General features: G+C 40.4%; 1 long non-coding RNA gene across 5 annotated transcripts in view; it reads left to right on the top strand.

The window, feature by feature from the left end:
- The window catches only part of LOC132027773 (uncharacterized), a 121,316-nt gene extending 108,226 nt beyond the window's left edge, over positions 1 to 13,090 (top strand). The window contains exons 3-7 of one of the 5 annotated variants that reach the window (XR_009407201.1): positions 2,744 to 2,878; positions 7,575 to 7,782; positions 8,613 to 8,667; positions 10,210 to 10,462; positions 12,677 to 13,090. This is a non-coding gene — a long non-coding RNA (uncharacterized LOC132027773). The other 4 variants (XR_009407198.1, XR_009407202.1, XR_009407199.1 and 1 more) reach the window with 4 other exon arrangements.
- Positions 13,091 to 18,691: the final 5,601 nt, after the last annotated feature.

Raw genomic sequence — 18,691 nt, 5'->3', positions numbered from 1 at the left:
AATGGATAAATTCTATGATACGTAAAATATACTTCCATAAACGTCTGTTTTAAGGTTGGGAACATCCCACTTGGAGTGGTCTGTGCTAAAAAATAAAAGCTTTAGTGGTAAAGGTTAGGAAAAAAGATATAATCTCATCTATATTTACTGTTTAAAAGAGGATATCCGTAGAATGCTCTATAAAAAGTTCAGGGTCTGGCACATGGGGATGCTTGAGCAATTGCCTGGAATTATACCTGCTAAATATCAGCGACTGTAAATAGTAACAGGAAATATGATGAAATACATTTTTCTATGGATGCATTTTTCATATAAGTCAGACAATCTTGTGTAAGTCCTGTTTCTTATCTTTACTTAACATCTTTTCTACATTATTTAAGTCTTCTTAGTCATCCCATGATCACATGGAGTATACCGTGTGGCTAAACATAATTTAAACATTTGTTGATGGATATTAGTTTTTTTTAAACTTTGCTTTATAAACTAAATGAAAATCTTTTCCCTTATGTCTTAAGGTATTCATGGAAAGAGTAAAAAAAGTTGAGTAAAATTTCAGCATACAAAATCAATGTACAGAAATCCGTTGCATTCCTATACACCAAGAATGAAGCAGCAGAAAGAGAAATTAAGACATCAATCTCATTTACAATTGCACCAAAAACAGGATACCCTGGAAATAACCTAACCAAAGAAATGAAAGACCTGTACCCTGAAAACTATAGACCACTCATGAAAGAAATTGAAGATGACACAAAGAAATGTAAAGACATTCCATGCTCATAGATTGGAAGAACAAATATTGTTAAAATATCTATACCACCCAAAGCAATTTACACATTTAATGCAATCCCCATCAAAATACCAACAGTATTTCTCACAGAGTTAGAACAAACAATCCTAAAATTTGTATGGAACCGCAAAGACCCCCAGTAACCAATTCTATTATACTTCCATTCTTTTCTTTTGAAAAGAAAAACAAAGCTAGAGGCATCACAATTCTGAACTTCAAGTTATATTACAAAGTTGTGGTTATCAGAATAGTATAGTATTGGCACAAAGATAGACATATAGATCATTGGAACAGACTAGAAAACCTGGAAATGAATCTCCAACCATATGCTCAATTAATTTATAACAAAGCAGGAAAAAATATCCAATGAGGAAAAGACAGTCTCTTCAACAAGTGGTGTTGGAAAAACTGGACAGCAAAATTGCAGAAGAATGAAATTGGACCATGTTCTTACACCATATACAAACATAAATTAAAAATGGATGAAAGACCTAAATTTGAGATAGGATACCATCAAAATCCTAGAGGAGACCACAGGCAGTACCTCTTTGATGTCAGCCATAGTAACTTCTTTCTAGATAATGTCTTTTGAGTCAAGGGAAACAAATGCAAAAACAGACTATTGGGACTTCATCCAAAGAAAAAGCTTCTGCAAAGGAAACAATCAACGAAATTCATGGAATAGTACTGAGCTATCAAAAAGGATAAATCTTGCCATTTTCAGTGACATGGTTGGAGCTAAAGAGTATTATGCTAAGTGAAATAAGTATAAGAATAAAACTAAGAGGAAGATAAATACTGTTTGATTTTAGTCAAATGTGGAATTTAAGAAACAAAACAAATTGAGCAAAGGGAAAAAAAAGGGTGAGAGAGCAAGGCAAACCGAGAAAGAGACTCTTAACCGTAGAGAACAAAGATGGTTACCAGAGGGAAGGTGGGTGGGGGATGGGTGAAATACATGATGGGGACTAAGGAGGGGCACTTGCTGCCATGAGCACTGGGTGATGTATGAAAGTGAATCTTTATATCGTACACCTGAAACTACTATTATACTGTATGTTAACTAATTGGAATTTGAATAAAAGCTTTAAAAAAAAAAGCACAAAAAGAACGATAGGATCTCAGCACACACCCATGGTTAGTGCTGCTGTTGCGTGTCACCAAATCATTTCCTGGAAAATTTTTGCCATTTATACAGCCACCAACACCGTATGGAATCCCAGTTTCATCCTACAGGGACACTGAATACCACTTTCAAACCTGCTAATTTGATAGGTGAAAAATGATGTTGTTTCTTTCAGTTGAAGTCTCTGTGGTTGATTACTAGTGAGTCTTCACACATTCCGTGAGCTTATGAGGCATGTTTTATTTCCGTGAATTGTTGGCTCATGTTCTCTGTGCCTGTTCATCATTAAGGATTTCGTTCTTTCTGGTCGACTTATATGAATAGTCCATGGAGGACTTCAACTATCCTTTGTTGTATTTTTTTTCCCAGACTGCTTAGTTCTGTTTAATTTTACTAATAATGAGTTGGAGTTTTAGACACTCATAAAGTTCACTTTGTAAAGCAGATTTGTGGAAGATTCAGAGATAGACACATGGACAGCGTGGAGGGAAAGAGAGAACACCATGTTCTTACCTGCTTCATAATTCAGTGCAGGTGAATAAGTCCATATATGGACCCAAACACAACTGTCACCTTCTTAGTCACAACTTAGCTGTCATGCATGGTTCAACAACCGCTTCCTATTCTAGCTATTAGTTCCAAGAGCCCTCTGGATCTCAGGACTGACTCAGGATTAAACTGAAGTCCAAGCATTGTGGTAACATTGTTCTCACATTAAATTTGTCCTTGAGCTGGGCTCCTAACACCAAAAGATTAAATCACAGTTCAGTAATATCTCTCTGATTAACAGCAGATTGCTAAAAAAAACTTTAATACTGTCACTCTAGATCAACTGAAGACTGGAAATGTCAGATGATCACTCAGGAATTTGTCACATGGCTATATTCCATCGGCAGAAACCCAGGCGGTTACCATCATTCATTATGACACATCCCTACTTGCTGCACTGGTTGCTAGCAGAGGTAAGAATTCCCCCTCCAGACCTGTGTTCTCTAAAAACATCTTGAGAACCTTTTCCCAAAAATGATATGTTAATGTGGAAGGGAAATGGTCACTTTTTGGAACTGGTGTTAGTAAATAGTAAAGACAGTTGAGGGTACCTGTGTGGCTCAGTTGGTGAGATATGTAAAATCTGCCTTTATTCCTCTTTTCCCACATTCCTTTCTAGGAATTCCTTCCTACAATCCTAGGAACCCTAGGTCTTTGTATATCCTACTATGTGTCAGGCATCCTTTTTTTTTTTTTTTTTAAGATTTTATTTATTCACTTGACAGAAAGAGAGAGTCAGCAAGAGAGGGAACATAAGCAGGAGGGAGTGTGAGAAGAAGAAGAAGGCTTCCCGCCTTGAGCAGGGAGACCGATGCGGGGCTAGATCCCAGAACCCTGGGACATGACCTGAGCCAAAGGCAGACATTTAACAACTGAGCCACTCATGCACCCCTGGCAGGCACTCTTTAAAATTTTTTTTTACAAAATAGGGGCACCTGGGTAGGTCAGTGGCCCAGGTCATCATCCCAGGGTCCTGGGATCAAGCCCCATATTAAGCTCCTTGCTCAGCGAGGAGCCTGCTTTTCCTTCTCCCTCTGCTGCTGCTGCTGCTGCTGCTGCTCAATCTCAAATAAATGAAACCTTAAAAAAGGAGTAAAGATAGTTAAGAATTCCTTAAAAATGTAATTGTTAGGTTGGAAATAATGGAAAAATTGATCTTGAAGGTGGAACTAGTAGTGTAACTTTGGGAACGTTACTTTATTTCTGAATCTGTTTCCTCCTCTATAAAATAGAAATTAGATCTTTACCCCAGGACCATGCGATGGCTCTAAGGAATTGTAAGTCACCAAGCCCATCATAAATATTCAGGTATTCTTTGATTCTTAGACCAAGGAAATTAACTAGTAGGTCATGTGACTTAATTTCTTGAAGATTACGGTTAGGCAGGAGAATGAAAGAATATTACTCACTTTTTGTTGCTTAAAACACGGTGCTAGGTACTTTTATCTTATTAAACCTACACAACATTGGCTGTTACTCCCATTTCAGTATGAGGAAACAGGCTTGAAGAAATCACCCTCCTTTTGACACAATGTAAAAGTTAGATACTTCCCTGTGACTCATTTCTGGTGTTCCTTTCATTTGATTAATGCCTAATTTATTGGACTTGTTATCCAACTGTATAGGTGACATATCCATTTTGATGACTAATTTTCAGCATCTCAGACAAGATGAAAAGCAAGTTTCTGATGTTGCTCCCAAAGCATACCTTTCCCAGTCTTCCCCCCTCAATAAATGACAACTCCACTATGCCAGGGGCTAAAACCCAAAACCTCAGTTGTCCTCAACTCCCTCAAACCCCACTCTGACCTTTAACAAGTCCTGACAATTCCATCTTCAAAATCTATTCAGAATCTGGACAACCTTTTATATTTCCACTAACACTCTGGCCAAGACAACCAGTGACTCTCACTTGTATTATCAAATATCCTCCTCCTAAGTGGTTCGTTTCTGCCTTGTCCCTCTTCAGTCTATTTGCACAAAGCTGCCAGAATGATCCTGCTAAAATGGAGGTCTGATCAAGTCATCTCTGTTCAAAACCTTCCAAAGAGGATTCCACTGTGACTCAGAGTAAGAAACAAAGACCCATGGTGGCTTAAAGGCTCCGTCCATACCACTGATCACACTTTCTATCCCTCCCCATGTTGCCTACTCCACCGCAAACACACCAGCCACCTCACTGTGCCCTCTGAGTGATTCTAACTGCAGACTCCACCCAGGCTCGCTCCCTCACTTCCTTCAGGCTTTTATTCAAAAGCTACTTTCTCCCTGAGGGCATCCGTCACCATCCTGTCTAAAACTTTCAGTCCCTAATCATTTGTGTTCTCATTTCTGCTTTCCTGTTTCTTTTACACTTCTCCCCTGTATACTACATACTGTGCTCATTTATCTTGTCTCCCCTCACTAGAATGTAACCTTCATGGGACAGGAATTTAGATCTGCTTTTTCTCTGCTGTATTCTCGGTGCCTAACACATGGTGAGCCCACCATGAATATTTGCTGAGAAAATGAGCTTCTAAATGCTACTTATCTTTGTTCCACCCATTATGTCCTCCCTGTAATACCAGAGCATCCTTTGCAAACACTTAAACTTTTCAAGTTACCACTTGTGTCTTTTATCAGGTAGAAAAGAACTTCCTTAAGGTTTTCCACACCCTTCTCCAGGCTTTCTTGTCTATCATCTGGACCAGTTCTGGGTCACATGACAATCTCTAGCACAATCACTGGCAAAGGGGATGGGACCACCATTGGCTGCCATGGTTTAAGCGTGACTTACTCTCTGTGACTGGGTGTACGGCTGCTGGAGTAAAGTGAGGTTCACCAGGGAGAAGGGAATGAATTTTATAGAGAGAAATAAGCATCTGCCCTATCCACTGAATCGCAATGTCACGTCTTTGATCACAGTTGAGTTTCATCATCCTCATGAGGAAGGATAGTTGGGCATTCTGACCATTTTACAGAGGAGAAAACAAAGCCACAGAGAGATCCTCCAACATCATTCAGTAGATCAGAGGCTTGACCAGTGTCATCTACCCAAGTTCTGGGTTCTGGAGAAGCAGGCTGCTTTAGACAAAAAAAAAAAAAAAAAAAAGAGTAGAGCAGAAATCAGAGACTCAGGGACTCATTTTCACCCTGCACAAAAGAACTATACGACCAAATAGGTATTTTGATCCCTCAGGGCCTCAGTTTCTTCATCTGTAAAATGAAAATAAATTCCCTTTCTTGCTCAGAGCAGTGTTTGGGCTGATTAATCATTAAGACTCTCTTCTTATCTGTTGAATTCCAGCTCAGGCAGAGAAACAGGAGTGAATTGTTGGACTTTAAACCCTGTGCTGCCAGAAGAGAAGAATTAGCTTTCTTTATAATGATCTTTAAAAAAAAAAAAAAATCCCCTATTGTTCTGAAAATAAGAACGGAAGGATGATCCTGTTAAACCTCAGTCTGTTCCTGAGGATTTCCTTGCACGACATCTCTAAACCCCTTTTGCTCCAACTTTGACCTTTGACAGGTATTCCTGGCAGGTCGTCTGTTCCTCATTCAGAACTCAAGTCCGCTGTAAATGCATAGCTGGAAGGTTCCATTGCAGAGCCTCTTCGTGGAGCCAACTGCAGAAGCTTTTATAGATTGAGAGCTATGAAACCCCAGTATCCTCCTTGCCAGAGTCCTAGTGCACACAGTTGCTAGGAGGCCTTCATTCCAAATTCTTCTGTTGGACTTCTCACTCCCCTGCATTGTTCCCAGTATGTCACCTGCCTATGAGATTCAAGGTTGTTGTTGTGTGTGTTTTTTTTTTTTTCCTGAGGAGTGGCTTTATGAGGGCAATGGGAGGAAGATGGTTATTCAGTAATTTACTGAACATTGCATGTTAAGCTTTATGGCCATATGATGAATTTTCCAACCTTCTAACTTCAAAGACCTAGACTTTTCTTTTCTGCAGTGTCAAAATTAATATTTAATAACTCTTTACTTTCGGATGGAAATTTAAGGCCTTCCATGTATTCTCTCATGTGATTTTACAATTAAGAAAAATTAGGTAACTCTCACAAGATTAAGCTGGTCAAGAATGGAAGTGAGCTCAGATCCTCGGATTACCAGACTGTCTTTTAAGCGTCATACATACCAAGTGTTATAATTTTGCTGCTTTCACTAATTGTGCTGCAGAGGTGAGCACTTAATTCTGGTACTTTCAAAATGTGACCTTTATTTGTACCTTTAATCACCCACTATCAGGATCTGGGGTATGTCAGCTGCTTACACATCTTTTTTTTTTTTTTTTTTTAAGATTTTATTTATTTATTTGACAGACAGATCACAAGTAGGCAGAGAGGCAGGCAGGGGGCCCCGATGTGGGGCTCGATCCCACAGGGCTCGACCCTGGGATCGTGACTGGAGCCGAAGGCAGAGGCTTTAACCCACTCAGTCACCCAGGGCCCCAGCTGCTTATACATCTTTAGCCAGGGGTTGGCAGACTTTTTCTGTAAAGGGCTAGATGGTAAACATTTTAGATTTTGTGGACTGATAAAAATTCTGTTGCAACAATTCAACTCTGCTATGGTAGTGAGAAAACAGACATAGACAACAGATCAACAAATCAGCATGGCTTGTGTTTCAAGAAAACTTCACAAAACAGGCAGCAGGTTGCATTTGGTCCATGGGCCATTGTTCATTGACCTCTGACCCAGCTTGGTGCTATTAGGACCATGTACTCTTACAAGGTGCTTAGCGAAAATAGTTATGTCTGATTTCTTAGGTGGGAAGGTGAAGTTTGTTTTGCAAAATATTCATCCCGTTACTTCAGAGAAGTCCACACATTTACTTCACTATGTTATTCCATGATTTTTTTTTTAAGTTATCAAATGATCCCTTATTGAAATATTTTCCTTTGTAGTTTGTAACTAGCTGGGCATTGTACCACACCACTATTGATATCATCTATGATTTCACATTGCAGCTCACGGACTGGGCAGTCCCCGGAATGTCTTTAAGGGTTTCAGAGAGTTCTCTGGCTAAAGATCGGAGCCACATCTGTCAGGCAATGTTGACAATCTCATCGACAGTGACATTTCCACTGCGCTTAATGTGTTTTTGCTCCTTTCTGTCTCTTGGCAGTTCCTTGAGGGCTTTGGTAATCAGGGCAGAGGCAGAAGGTTCCACTTCAGTCTGCGCCTGTGTGTTCTGAATGGTCAGTTTCACTGCAGTCCTCAGGCCCTTCAAATCACCAGCTGCCTTGTCGCTGTCATCACCAACCTTTTTTGGAGACAGATCCAGGGGGCCGATCTTCTGGACCAGGACAGACTTCCCTACCGGTGCACCTTAGGTACACAACTTGGATCTCACTGGGGTCGAGCTTAGGGGGCGTGGTGGAGGGGCTGGTGTCGGATAAACCCAGATTCAGGACAACCGAAGGCAGCTGCACTTTCGCCTCCACCAAGCTGAAGGCCCCAAAGCCATATTTCTCAAATTTGACTGAAACACCACAGACTTACAGAATGTTAGGGCACAGGGATATGTAAGATAATCCTGTCTAAACTCTTCATTGTACCAGTGGGGAACAAAGGACGTTTCTGAAGTTCCCATCTAAAAGAAGTGCGAGTATCTTCTTAGAAGACCAACAGTTGTGGAGTATAGAGCTTAATGTGTAGTGCCATTACTGACATTTCTTTTCCAGAGAGAAAACTACAGCATATAAGATGCATCCTGATACCTTTCTTTCTTATCTTAGTCATATTACAGGGTTTGTTGTCCTAAGACATTATAAGAGCTTTTCAAAATATCAGGCAGAAATATATGTCTTATGTTCCTAGACTTAAGCAAATATCTTCAAACTGCGGCTCCTCTGTCCTTCATTTTTGGCCAGGACACTCAACAGCCCCTGTTTTGAGGTAGCCCTCCCATCAGATGCCAGCGGGCACGGTGTCCGGGTCACAGTCGAATGCAGATGGCACACTTACTTCAGGAGCACTCAAGGGAGTATTAGGGAATCACGAGGGCTAGGGCAGCCATCTGAGGGTAGGAGCAGCAAAGTTGTCACCACTCCTAGACCCACAAGGATGAGCAGAGTGAGCCAGTGCTGGAACTTGCCATCATGACAAAAAGCAGTGGTACTCAGTCAGTACTCTAATTTCCGTATTGAACTCTTTTGTTTAGAATGATGCCCTTTTCTGACTCAACCCTAAACAGACAGCCCCAGGCTACCTTGCAGGTAAGTAAATACCCTGACCCTGATCTACTCCCTGCTTCTAGTCTCTACCAGAAATCTCCATTCCAGACCTCGTAGTACAGAGCTGCAGGTCAGCCTCTAGGGCAAAGAGCTGGGTCTATGGGAAGGGAGGGGACTGAAGGGCCAAAGGGGGCATCTCTGGCACAGGCCATCAAATAGCTACTGTTAGGGGCACCTGGGTGGCTCAGTGGGTTAGGCCTCTGCCTTCGGCTCAGGTCATGATCTCAGGGTCCTGGGATCGAGCCCCACATGGGGCTCTCTGCCCAACAGGGAGCCTGCTTCCCCCTTCTCTCTCTGCCTGCCTCTCTGCCTACTTGTGATCTCTCTCTCTCTCTGTCAAATAAATAAATAAAATATTTTTTTAAAAATAGCTACTGTTAGACCATATTTCCAAGAAATCTCAAGAACTTCCTACAACTTCAGCTCTCAGTATGCAGGAAAAGGTAAAGTTAATGACTTTCTGTGTACCCTTTCCTAATAAGAAAGCAGTCAAAGTCTTTGAAATGAGTTTCTACAAGAAGGTAAAAAACTAAAATGCAACACATTTACTGAATGGCTCCTTTGTTTTAATGGAACTGAGTGACATTTAAACACGTTTTATAAAAAAGACTCTCCATGGAATAATGGTCTCTACAAGCCACCTGTGCTTTGCCTTTATGGAGGAGAGTTAAAAAAAAAAAAGACTGATCCTGAATTTTAATAAAGAATTTTAAATTAGACACTAAAATAAAAGAAGAAAACCTTCACGCTTGTGTAGCTGCTTGCCTACAGGAGCAATTAAAGTAATGATTCATCCTGTGGAGAATTCTAAGAGAAATTGGTAATTCTTTATCTTTTTTTTTTTTTAAGGTTTTATTCATTTATTTGACAGAGATCACAAGTAGGCAGAGAGGCAGGCAGAGAGAGAGGAGGAAGCAGGCTCCCTGCGTAGCAGAGAGCCCGATGCGGGGCTGGATCCCAGAACCCTGAGATCATGACCTGAGCCGAAGGCAGAGGCTTCACCCACTGAGCCACCCATGTGCCCTATCTTTTCCTATTAGAAACTCTCTTAGGAACCAAGAGAACTCTCTAGAACAGCACTGTTCAATAGCAATATAGTGCGAGCCACAACACAAGACACCCACAACGTTTTCTAGAAAGCACATTTAAAAAATAAAAATAGATAAAATTAATAAATAATGATGTATTTTTATTTGACTTGGTATTTCAAAAACATTACCATTCCACATATAATCAATAATGAAAACCATTAATAGGCTATCTTGCATTCTACTTTTTATACTAAGTCTTTGAAAACTCTGAGGTTTATGTTACCTGCACAGCACATCTCAAGTCACATTCAGTGTGTGGTTAGTGGCAACTGTGTGGTTAGTGGCAACTGTGACACGGCACAGCATAGAGTATGTCCCAAGGTTGGGTGAGAATTTGTCTCTCATACAAAGGAATGCAGCGTAATACAAAAGAACAGGGGTTACTCTCTGTCCGTGTTTTTCACCAGTGTTTCTAGTTCTCTTTTCCTTTCAGGTGCATATAAGGATTCTTCCCCAGCCCCTTGTGGTTGGGCAAGACCACATGACTTGCTTTAGCCAATGAGACGTACACAGAAATGACCCATCACCTCCAGTTAGCTGCACTGAAGAGCTGGTGTGGGGGCTTCTCTTTTCTCTGCCCCTGCTGTGAGGATTGTGGACACTTCTGTTGGTGTGGAGGTGCCGGGACATGGAAGCTGCTTGAAGTGCTGAGCCAGCCCTTGGAGGACAGGAGCCGGATGTGATTGGTATGGTGACCTGTGTTCTACCGAGTCCCTGCATCTCTCAGTTGGCTTCTCAAGGTTCAAACAACAGCTCCTCCTTCTCATTCTTTCAACCTCTCTGATATTGCTAGGGAGCCCTGATGTCATGCCTTTTCTGAGCCCTGCGCACAGCATTGTAAACTATCCCTTTGTTCTCTCTTCACTTACCCCTTTGTGCCATCTGTTTTCTGTTGTAATTCTGATTGATACAGTTTGCTATCTTGCCCAAATAGTCAATGAGCCTAAAGACAGAATAAAATGAGTACACTGAAGAAATGATTCCTCAAATGAGTGTGAATCAAGTTTCAAAGCAACAACCTAAGGTAGTTCTCTCACCAGTCGCTCTTACAGGAAAGATTTTCTTTTTCTTCCTTAGGTAAAAAGATGTGCACTAATTGTTCATAGTGATTTGTGTCTGTGTGTTGAAGAGATCTGTTTGCTTGAAACTGATCTTCATTCTATCTTTAAATATGGTCCAAGCATTTGCTTACAAATTTAGGTTTGGCAGAAATAGCAGGAAATCAAAAAGAACTAAACTGTGGCTGAAGGCCACCCTCACATTTTGTACCTACCAGCTTGAGTTCCTGAGAAGCCCGAAGCTTGTGAGTTACTGTCGTGTCACTTCTTCACTGCAGAAAGATCAGAAAGCTACAAATAAGCACAAAGAAGATAAAAATAATTCATCTCACAAAGATAATCACCACTAGTGTATGTTACCTCCAAATGTTTTTAGAAATTGTGTCTTATTATCAGAATACAATTTTTTAAAAGATTTTATTTATCTGAGAGAGAGAGAGTGAGAAAGCATGGGAGGGAAGAAGGTCAAAGGGAGAAGCAGACTCCCCATGGAGCTGGGAGCCCGATGTGGGACTCGATCCCGGGACTCAAGGATCATGACCTGAGCCGAAGGCAGTTGTTTAACCAACTGAGCCACCCAGGCTCCCCAGGATACAATTTTTTAATTTGTGTTTTTGACTCAAATTTGGACTTAATTTCTTATCAGTAAGTATATTTTTATACCATTTCTCTTCATAGTAACTGCATTGTCATTATTATCCCTTCTTAATTATCAGCTCGTGCCAATTTTCCAATATTTGAATAACACTACGTATGCACTTCTTTGTATTTTTAAGTATTTACCAATTCCTATGCCAAATTCTCTGCAAATAAATTATTGGAAATGGGAATGCACATTTAAGAAAGTATACATGATTTAAAAACTTCAGACAGATTTTCAATATACCCTCCAGAAAATAATCGATCATTTTATACTTTTTTTTTAAAGATTTTATTTATTTATTTGACAGACAGAGATCACAAATAAGCAGAGAGGTAGGCAGAGAGAGGGGGGAAACAGGGTCCTTGCTGAGCAGGGAGCCCGATGCAGGGCTGGACCCCAGGACACCAAAACACCAGGTTCATGACCTGAGCCGAAGACAGAGGTTTTAACCCACTGAGCCACCCAGGCACCCCGATCATTTTATACTCTTGCTAGGAATGTAAGAGATTGCTCTATTCCCACACAGACACCTTGCTAACACTGAGTATCATCTTTGATTTTGTCTCTTAAATAAGAAATAAATAGTTATTTGCTTTAAGTTTGCATTTCTATAGTTACAGTGAAAGAAAATATTCTGATATTTTGGACAATTCTGTTTCTTCACTTATGCTTTGCCAGTCTTTGCAGTTTTCCCATTCTACTATTAGTGAACATTTATACTTCTAAAACTCTACTAAATGCTAACTTTTGAGTATTTTTGTTACTCTTTCCTGACATACTATTCCTTACCATAACTCCTACAACCCAATGGCATTGATATGTTTTCATTGTAAATGAGGAAATGAAAGCTTCAAAGAGTTAAGAAACTCAATCAGGATGACTGATTTTAGTTATTTTGGAAGATGCTGCTAGTGCTATCTCCCAATCCCCTTGTCCATCTAGTGCATCCAGCCATCATCTAGCCGCCATGATGGTTGGTGGCTAACAACTCAGAGTTGCACCCTTCTCAGGAAAATAGTCCTCAGTTTGTCCCAAGTATTTGGATGGCCAACGAACAATGACTGACGGATGCAGTGAGGATACAGAGGCCCAGCCTGCTTGCTTCAAGGCCAGAAGACTTCATGGTACCATGTTTGCTCTACATCTTCCAGTGAGGTCAGGCTGAGGTAAAGCTTCATTTGAACCCTTGTCTTTACTAGGTTATCCCGCTGTCTTAGCCTGTTTCCTGCCTTCTTTAGATTTCACTGAAGAGAACATCTTTGATAAGTCAATTGTATAGAAATCTTCATCTCAGCCATGGCTTCTAGGAAACCTGACCTAAGACAGCTGGTAAGTGGGCCGTTTCACATTCAAATCCAAGCAATCTGACTCCAGGATCTGTACATAAACTCACTAGAATAAAGCACACCTTGATCTTATCAGACACTGCCTGGGACCTAATAAAGATAGCAAACACTGTCTCCTAATTTGTCATTTGCCTTTTAACGTTAGGATGTTCACCACAGAGAAGTATTAAATGTATGCAGACAAGTCTATCAATCTTCTTTATTATGATGTCAATTTTTAATGGCATGCTTACAAATAATAAATTTTAAGCTATATATTATTCTGGATCTTTTCTGATTTTATTTATATTTCTTTTTTAAATCCAATATTCAGTTAAATACTGATATCACAATCTTCCTAGCACCATTAAAGATTCTATGATTAACTCACAGTCTGAAATGCTACATTAACCATATTTATTTATACATGTTCTCGTGAGCTTTTTTGGGGGGAGGGGGCTTTTTATCCTTTTCTGTCAATTTCTATGTTAGAGTACCAGCTCCAAAATTTTATTTTTTTTTAACTTTTTAAAAAATTTTATTTATTTATTTGACAGAGAGAGGGGGGTCACAAGTAGGCAGAGAAGCAGGTGGGAGGCTGGGGAAGCAGGTTCCTTGCTGAGCAGAGATCCTGATGCAGGACTCTATGACCTGAGCCAAAGGCAGAGGCTTAACCCACTGAGCCACCCATGCGCCCCCCAAATTTTAGTTTTTTAAATTGAAATTTTATGGGCTATTTTGCTCCATTTTACTTCAGAGAGCCTTTGAACTTAACCCCATTTAAAAATAATTACACATGTGTTGAGATGCGCTATACATGTACTTTTTATATGTATGTTATCTTTCAACAAGAACTTTACCAAAAAAACTTTGGTGTTTTATTTGAAATTTCAGTGTTTGTAAAACGATTTGGGGAGAATTATCATCTTTTAATATCGAAGAATCTTTAAAAGCACATGCTCTTTCCCCTCTTATTCAAGTATTTTTATGATCCTTAGTAAAGCTGTATAGTTTTAAATCATGCTTGGTATACCTTAAATTTATTCTTAGATTTTATTATGCTTTATATGCTTGGAAATATTGTTTTTTAATGACTGTCACTAATATATAAAAGAGATATTGATTATTTTATAAGTAAGTTCTTATCAGTACAAGTAGTGTCAATTTAACTACTTGGATTGTCTTTCAAAGTATCACAATAACTTTCCATCAATTTAACTTCAATTCTTCTTAGATATAGTCACCATATGTTCAGTTTATTAATAAGTGAATTTATGTTCTGTTGTTGGGGGAAGGCCAGTCATCTCTTCTAAGTAGAAGGCCAGGCTCTTCTGTTCTAATTATTGGGCATCTGCTATGACGGTTGGCCAAACAGTTAAATTTTCGCATCACCCCGGTTTCATCTGCATAGCTGTTCCCACTGTAGGGCAATATTCAGTATGCCTTACTGTTCTCAGGTTCTAGGGTTTTTTTTATGAATCATAAAAGGAAACAAGAAAAAAGTATTGATTGTTTATATGCCAAATACTTTGCATATATTATTTTAGTATTCATTATAACTTTCGATTCATTCATGCAACACTCTTTATTAAAACCGTACTGTGGGGCACCTGGGTGGCTCAGTGGGTTAAGCCTCTGCCTTCAGCTCAGGTCATGATCCCAGGGTCCTGGGATCGAGCCCCACATCGGGCTTTCTGCTCTGCAGGGAGCCTGCTTCCTCCTTTCTCTCTGCCTGCCTCTCTGCCTACTTGTGATCTCTGTCAGATAAATAAAGAAAAAATCTTAAAAAAAAAATTAAAAAAATAAAAAATAAAACCGTACTGTGTGCCCAGCTTTCAACTTATAGTTCAGTGGTGCAGAAAGACAAGAAAGCAGTTGTAAAACGAGGTGATAGTAGGAACACAGTGTTATAAGAGTTCCTAGCAAGAGTACCTAATCCAGATCTGAATTCTCAGGAAGTTTCAGGATGCAAGCTCAAATAGAGAGGTGGGGGAGAACTGGAGTCATGGTAAAGTTAGTAGAGGAAAGGGAACTTTTCTGCCTAGTAGAAAAGAATGTACCAAGCCCTGGTACTAATTTGCAAAAGTTAAAGATGGGTTGGAGCAAGGGAAGGAGAGTAATAAGATTTTAGGTTCTCTCAAATTTCCAAATTAATGCACAGATCTTAGAGTGCTGTTAAGAATTTGGCCGGTACAGGGGCACCTGGGTGGCTCCGACAGTGAAGTGTCTGCCTTTGGCTCAGGTCATGATCCTGGAGTCCCGGGATAGAGTCTGATTTGGGCTCCCTGCTCAGCAGGAAATCTGCTTCTCCCTCTGCCCCCTCACCTTGCTCATGCTCTCTCTCTCTCTCTCTCTCTCTCAGATAAAACATGAAATCTTTAAAAAAGAAAAAAGAATTTGGCTCGTACAATTTAGCAAGACAATTATCGAAGCAAGAGCGGTCACAGATCACTGGTTATGAGCAAAAAAATTGTTTTCTTAAAGCACACTCTGTTGTTCTCTATATACTTAGAGGTAAGCCAGCTTTAACTAGAAATTAGTTTTCCTAAAGATAGAACAAAATAAATAAATACATGGTGGATATATCGACTTCCACTGAAATCTTTTTTTTTTTTTAAAGATTTTATTTTTAAGTAGTCTCTACACCCAACATGGGGCTCAGACTCACAACCCCAGGATCAAGAGTTTCATGCTCCACTGACTGAGCCAGCCAGGTGCTCCACTACTGAAATCTTTATAGGCTCATGGTCCTCAAGAGACAATAGTAATCAACTGCTTTGCTATTACATAACTAGGAATATAGGCATTCAGCTCAGGACCTCTGAATCATTACTGCTCCCCACCTCAGTTTTACTCAGCTAATTCTATATTTTAAGATTTGTTATTTTAACATTTCACCCTTGATTCCAATTATTGACATCTCCCCTTTCCCCTAAAAGGTCCCTGAAATAAACCATGGTATAAAAATGGAATCACCAAACCCAAAAAGGGAAAAGTGGGGCTGGGCTTTGGGAACCTACAGGAACCAGGGACTTGAATTCCATTAGGGCTGTCCTTCCCTTACTCCTCCTCTCAGGATAGACAACCAATTGATTTTTCATATGATCACGATATGACTACATTTTCCAAGCTTTATATCTTACATCTTTAGCCATGTGCAAGGCATTAACTTGATCCCTTGCCCCCAATGCCAAAACCCCTAGGGGAAAAGCCTTTTTAGATTAGATACCCATCTCTGGTCCAGTAAACTATAGTCAGGTCCTTTCATAAAATAGAGCTGCTCCTGTGGCAACCATATGTGAGAGGAGTACAGTTCTCTGAAAAGGAGCTTAGGAGCTGGACGACGCTACTTATGAAGGAGAGGGGCAGATAGTGCTACCACATTGAATATGCACACTAAGCAGCTGCTTACAAAATGAGATTTTGCCACTTGATATCCTTAAAATGTCCCCTCCACCCAGTTTTCCAGAATATACCATTGTGCCAAGGCATTCTGAGAAAAAAAAAGCAAAATGACCTATAACTTGTCTGACTTCACATTCTACTCCCTCCCCTTATTCTCTGTACTGCAATCAAGGGACTCCTTTCTGTTCTTCAAATTCACTCTAGTAATTGCCACTTAGAACTTTTAGAGTTACTGTTTGCTCGGTCTAAAGCACCTTGCCTCCAGATCTCTGGCTGGCTGGCTCCATCAGGCTCAAATATCACTTTAGAGAGCCTTTCTATAATCCTCCAGTTTGAAGCAGTCCTGCATCATATTTATTGTTCTAATAGCATGTATCAATATCTGAAAATCTGGGGTTCATTCCCTTGTTTTCTCATTATCTGTAGGAAGCTGCAAGTAATAGAATATCCAGCTAAAAATTTGTTATCTTACTTAATGAAAGTGTTCAGAGGTACGAGTTTCGGGGCTGGTTGGGTAATTCAGCAAGGTCATCAAGAACCCGAAACTGGGTCTTTGTGCTCTGCCACCTTCAAAGTGTGGTCCACGTGGCCTCTCATGAAATCAAGACTGTTGCAGAAGCCTGTGCATATCCCAAAGCAGGACAGAAGGAATGGGAACTTCCTGTACAGCTAAGGGGGAGGAAACCTGGAAGCATACTTTCACTGAAGTTGCAATGGCCAGAATGTGGCTATGTGTCTAAAGCGTAGCCCCCCGAGAGACTGAGAAAGCATGTCTGACTTTTTCAGCTCCTTTCGTCATGGAGGTGAGCTCTGATAAGAAGGTAGGCAGGGAGAGCTGTGGCCAATGGGGCAGGTCAAAAGTGAGGTCTATGACTGGTCTGTCTCTGTCTTTACCTGAAGAATGGAAGTTTCACAAGGGAAGGTACCTGACTCTAAGCCATAGCAGTCTCTGAACTTGACCAGCTCTGTGAGCCTATAAATTCCCCTTGTTGTTTAAGCCCATTTGAGTTTTGTTCCATTATTTACAACCAAAAGCATCGTAGTGATAACTCAACACAGTCTGATACGCTAATGTAACCCGCCAGTCTTCGGGAAGCACTAACAGGCACAGACAGTACGCTGGAGGCTTGGTAGGTACAATGCTTAGGGCCTACGATATTTTTTCGTTTTTACTTTTTAAAAGATTATATGGGAAAATAATAATGAATCCAGTCTGGATTGTATTTATTTTTCTTCCAAAGCAGTTGTACAATATGATTTTTCATATTTTTTTAATGGAGTAAGGGGCCCATTAAAAGTAAAAGTGCCTATGGCTTTCCAAAGTCATGATTTGGGGTGTGCCTGGGTGGCTCACTCAAGTGTCTGGCTTGGTTTTGACTCAGCTCATGATCTTGAGTTCCTGGGATGAAGCCCGGAGGCAGACTCCACACACAGCAGGACGTCTGCTTCTTTCCCTTTCCCTTGGCTCTTGTGCTTGCTCTCTAAAATAAATAAGTAAATACATAAATAAATAAATAAACATATGTATGTTAGTCAGTCAGTCATAATTTGGTCCTTCCTCCATAAACCCTGATTAAATTATAAAATTACCTTGGGAAGTCAGCATAGGACACTTAGGGTGTTTTGGGGTTGTTGTCTTTTTTTTTTAAGATTTTATTTATTTATTCGTCAGACAGAGAGAGAGAACAAGCAGGGGGAGTGGGCAGGCAGAGAGAGAAGCAGGCTTCCTGCTAAGCAAGGAGCCAGATGCCGGCCTCTATCCCAGGACCTTCAGATCATGACCTGAGCCAAAGGCAGACGCTTAACTGATTGAACCACCCAGGCTCCCCTTAGCACACTTTGGAATTGAGAATGATAGTAAGGGATTTTGATAATGGAGGAAAATTCAGGAAAATAGTCTTATGAGTCATAAACTTTTTTAGAAACGCAGTCCTAGCCAGGATGTTCTAACGGGAGGTCCCGAAAACCCAAGGGCAAGCAAGATGCTCCTGGGAACTGAGAGAGGAGGAAATAATAGGAATGTGGGAACGTGGGCTCACAGAAGGAAAGAAAGAGGAGGGAAGAAGCTGAGAATGGACAAAGGGCATAAATATAAAACATTTCTGTGTATCAGGAATGGCCTTGGTTACAAGCTCTACAGGGACATTTAGCTGAGGGTTATGATTGCTATTCTAGAATCCCAGTGTTTCCCCACTTCTGAAACAAGCTCTCAGCCTGTGCTTCAGAAATCAGCCTGCCGTCAACATCTGGGTTAGATTGCATTATATGGTGAGTTACTATGTTTGGTCCTGTTCCTTATTACAATTTCAGGGTCCACATGTGGTAAAATTAAAGGGAAAGAAACCCCACCAGATTAGAGATTTCTAGCTGTGCTTTTATTATTCCTGGGAGGTTCTGGCTATTCAAAATAAAGCAAAAGAAAAAGGTTTTAAGAATTCAGTCCCTTTAATTTTAAAATGAGTGCAGCAGCTGCAGGATTTTGCA

This window comes from Mustela nigripes, chromosome 12 (assembly GCF_022355385.1).
Source record: "Mustela nigripes isolate SB6536 chromosome 12, MUSNIG.SB6536, whole genome shotgun sequence".
In the NCBI taxonomy this organism is placed as follows: domain Eukaryota; kingdom Metazoa; phylum Chordata; class Mammalia; order Carnivora; family Mustelidae; genus Mustela; species Mustela nigripes.
Note: the sequence above shows the minus strand (reverse complement) of the source record. Positions and strands in the feature narration are given on the sequence as shown.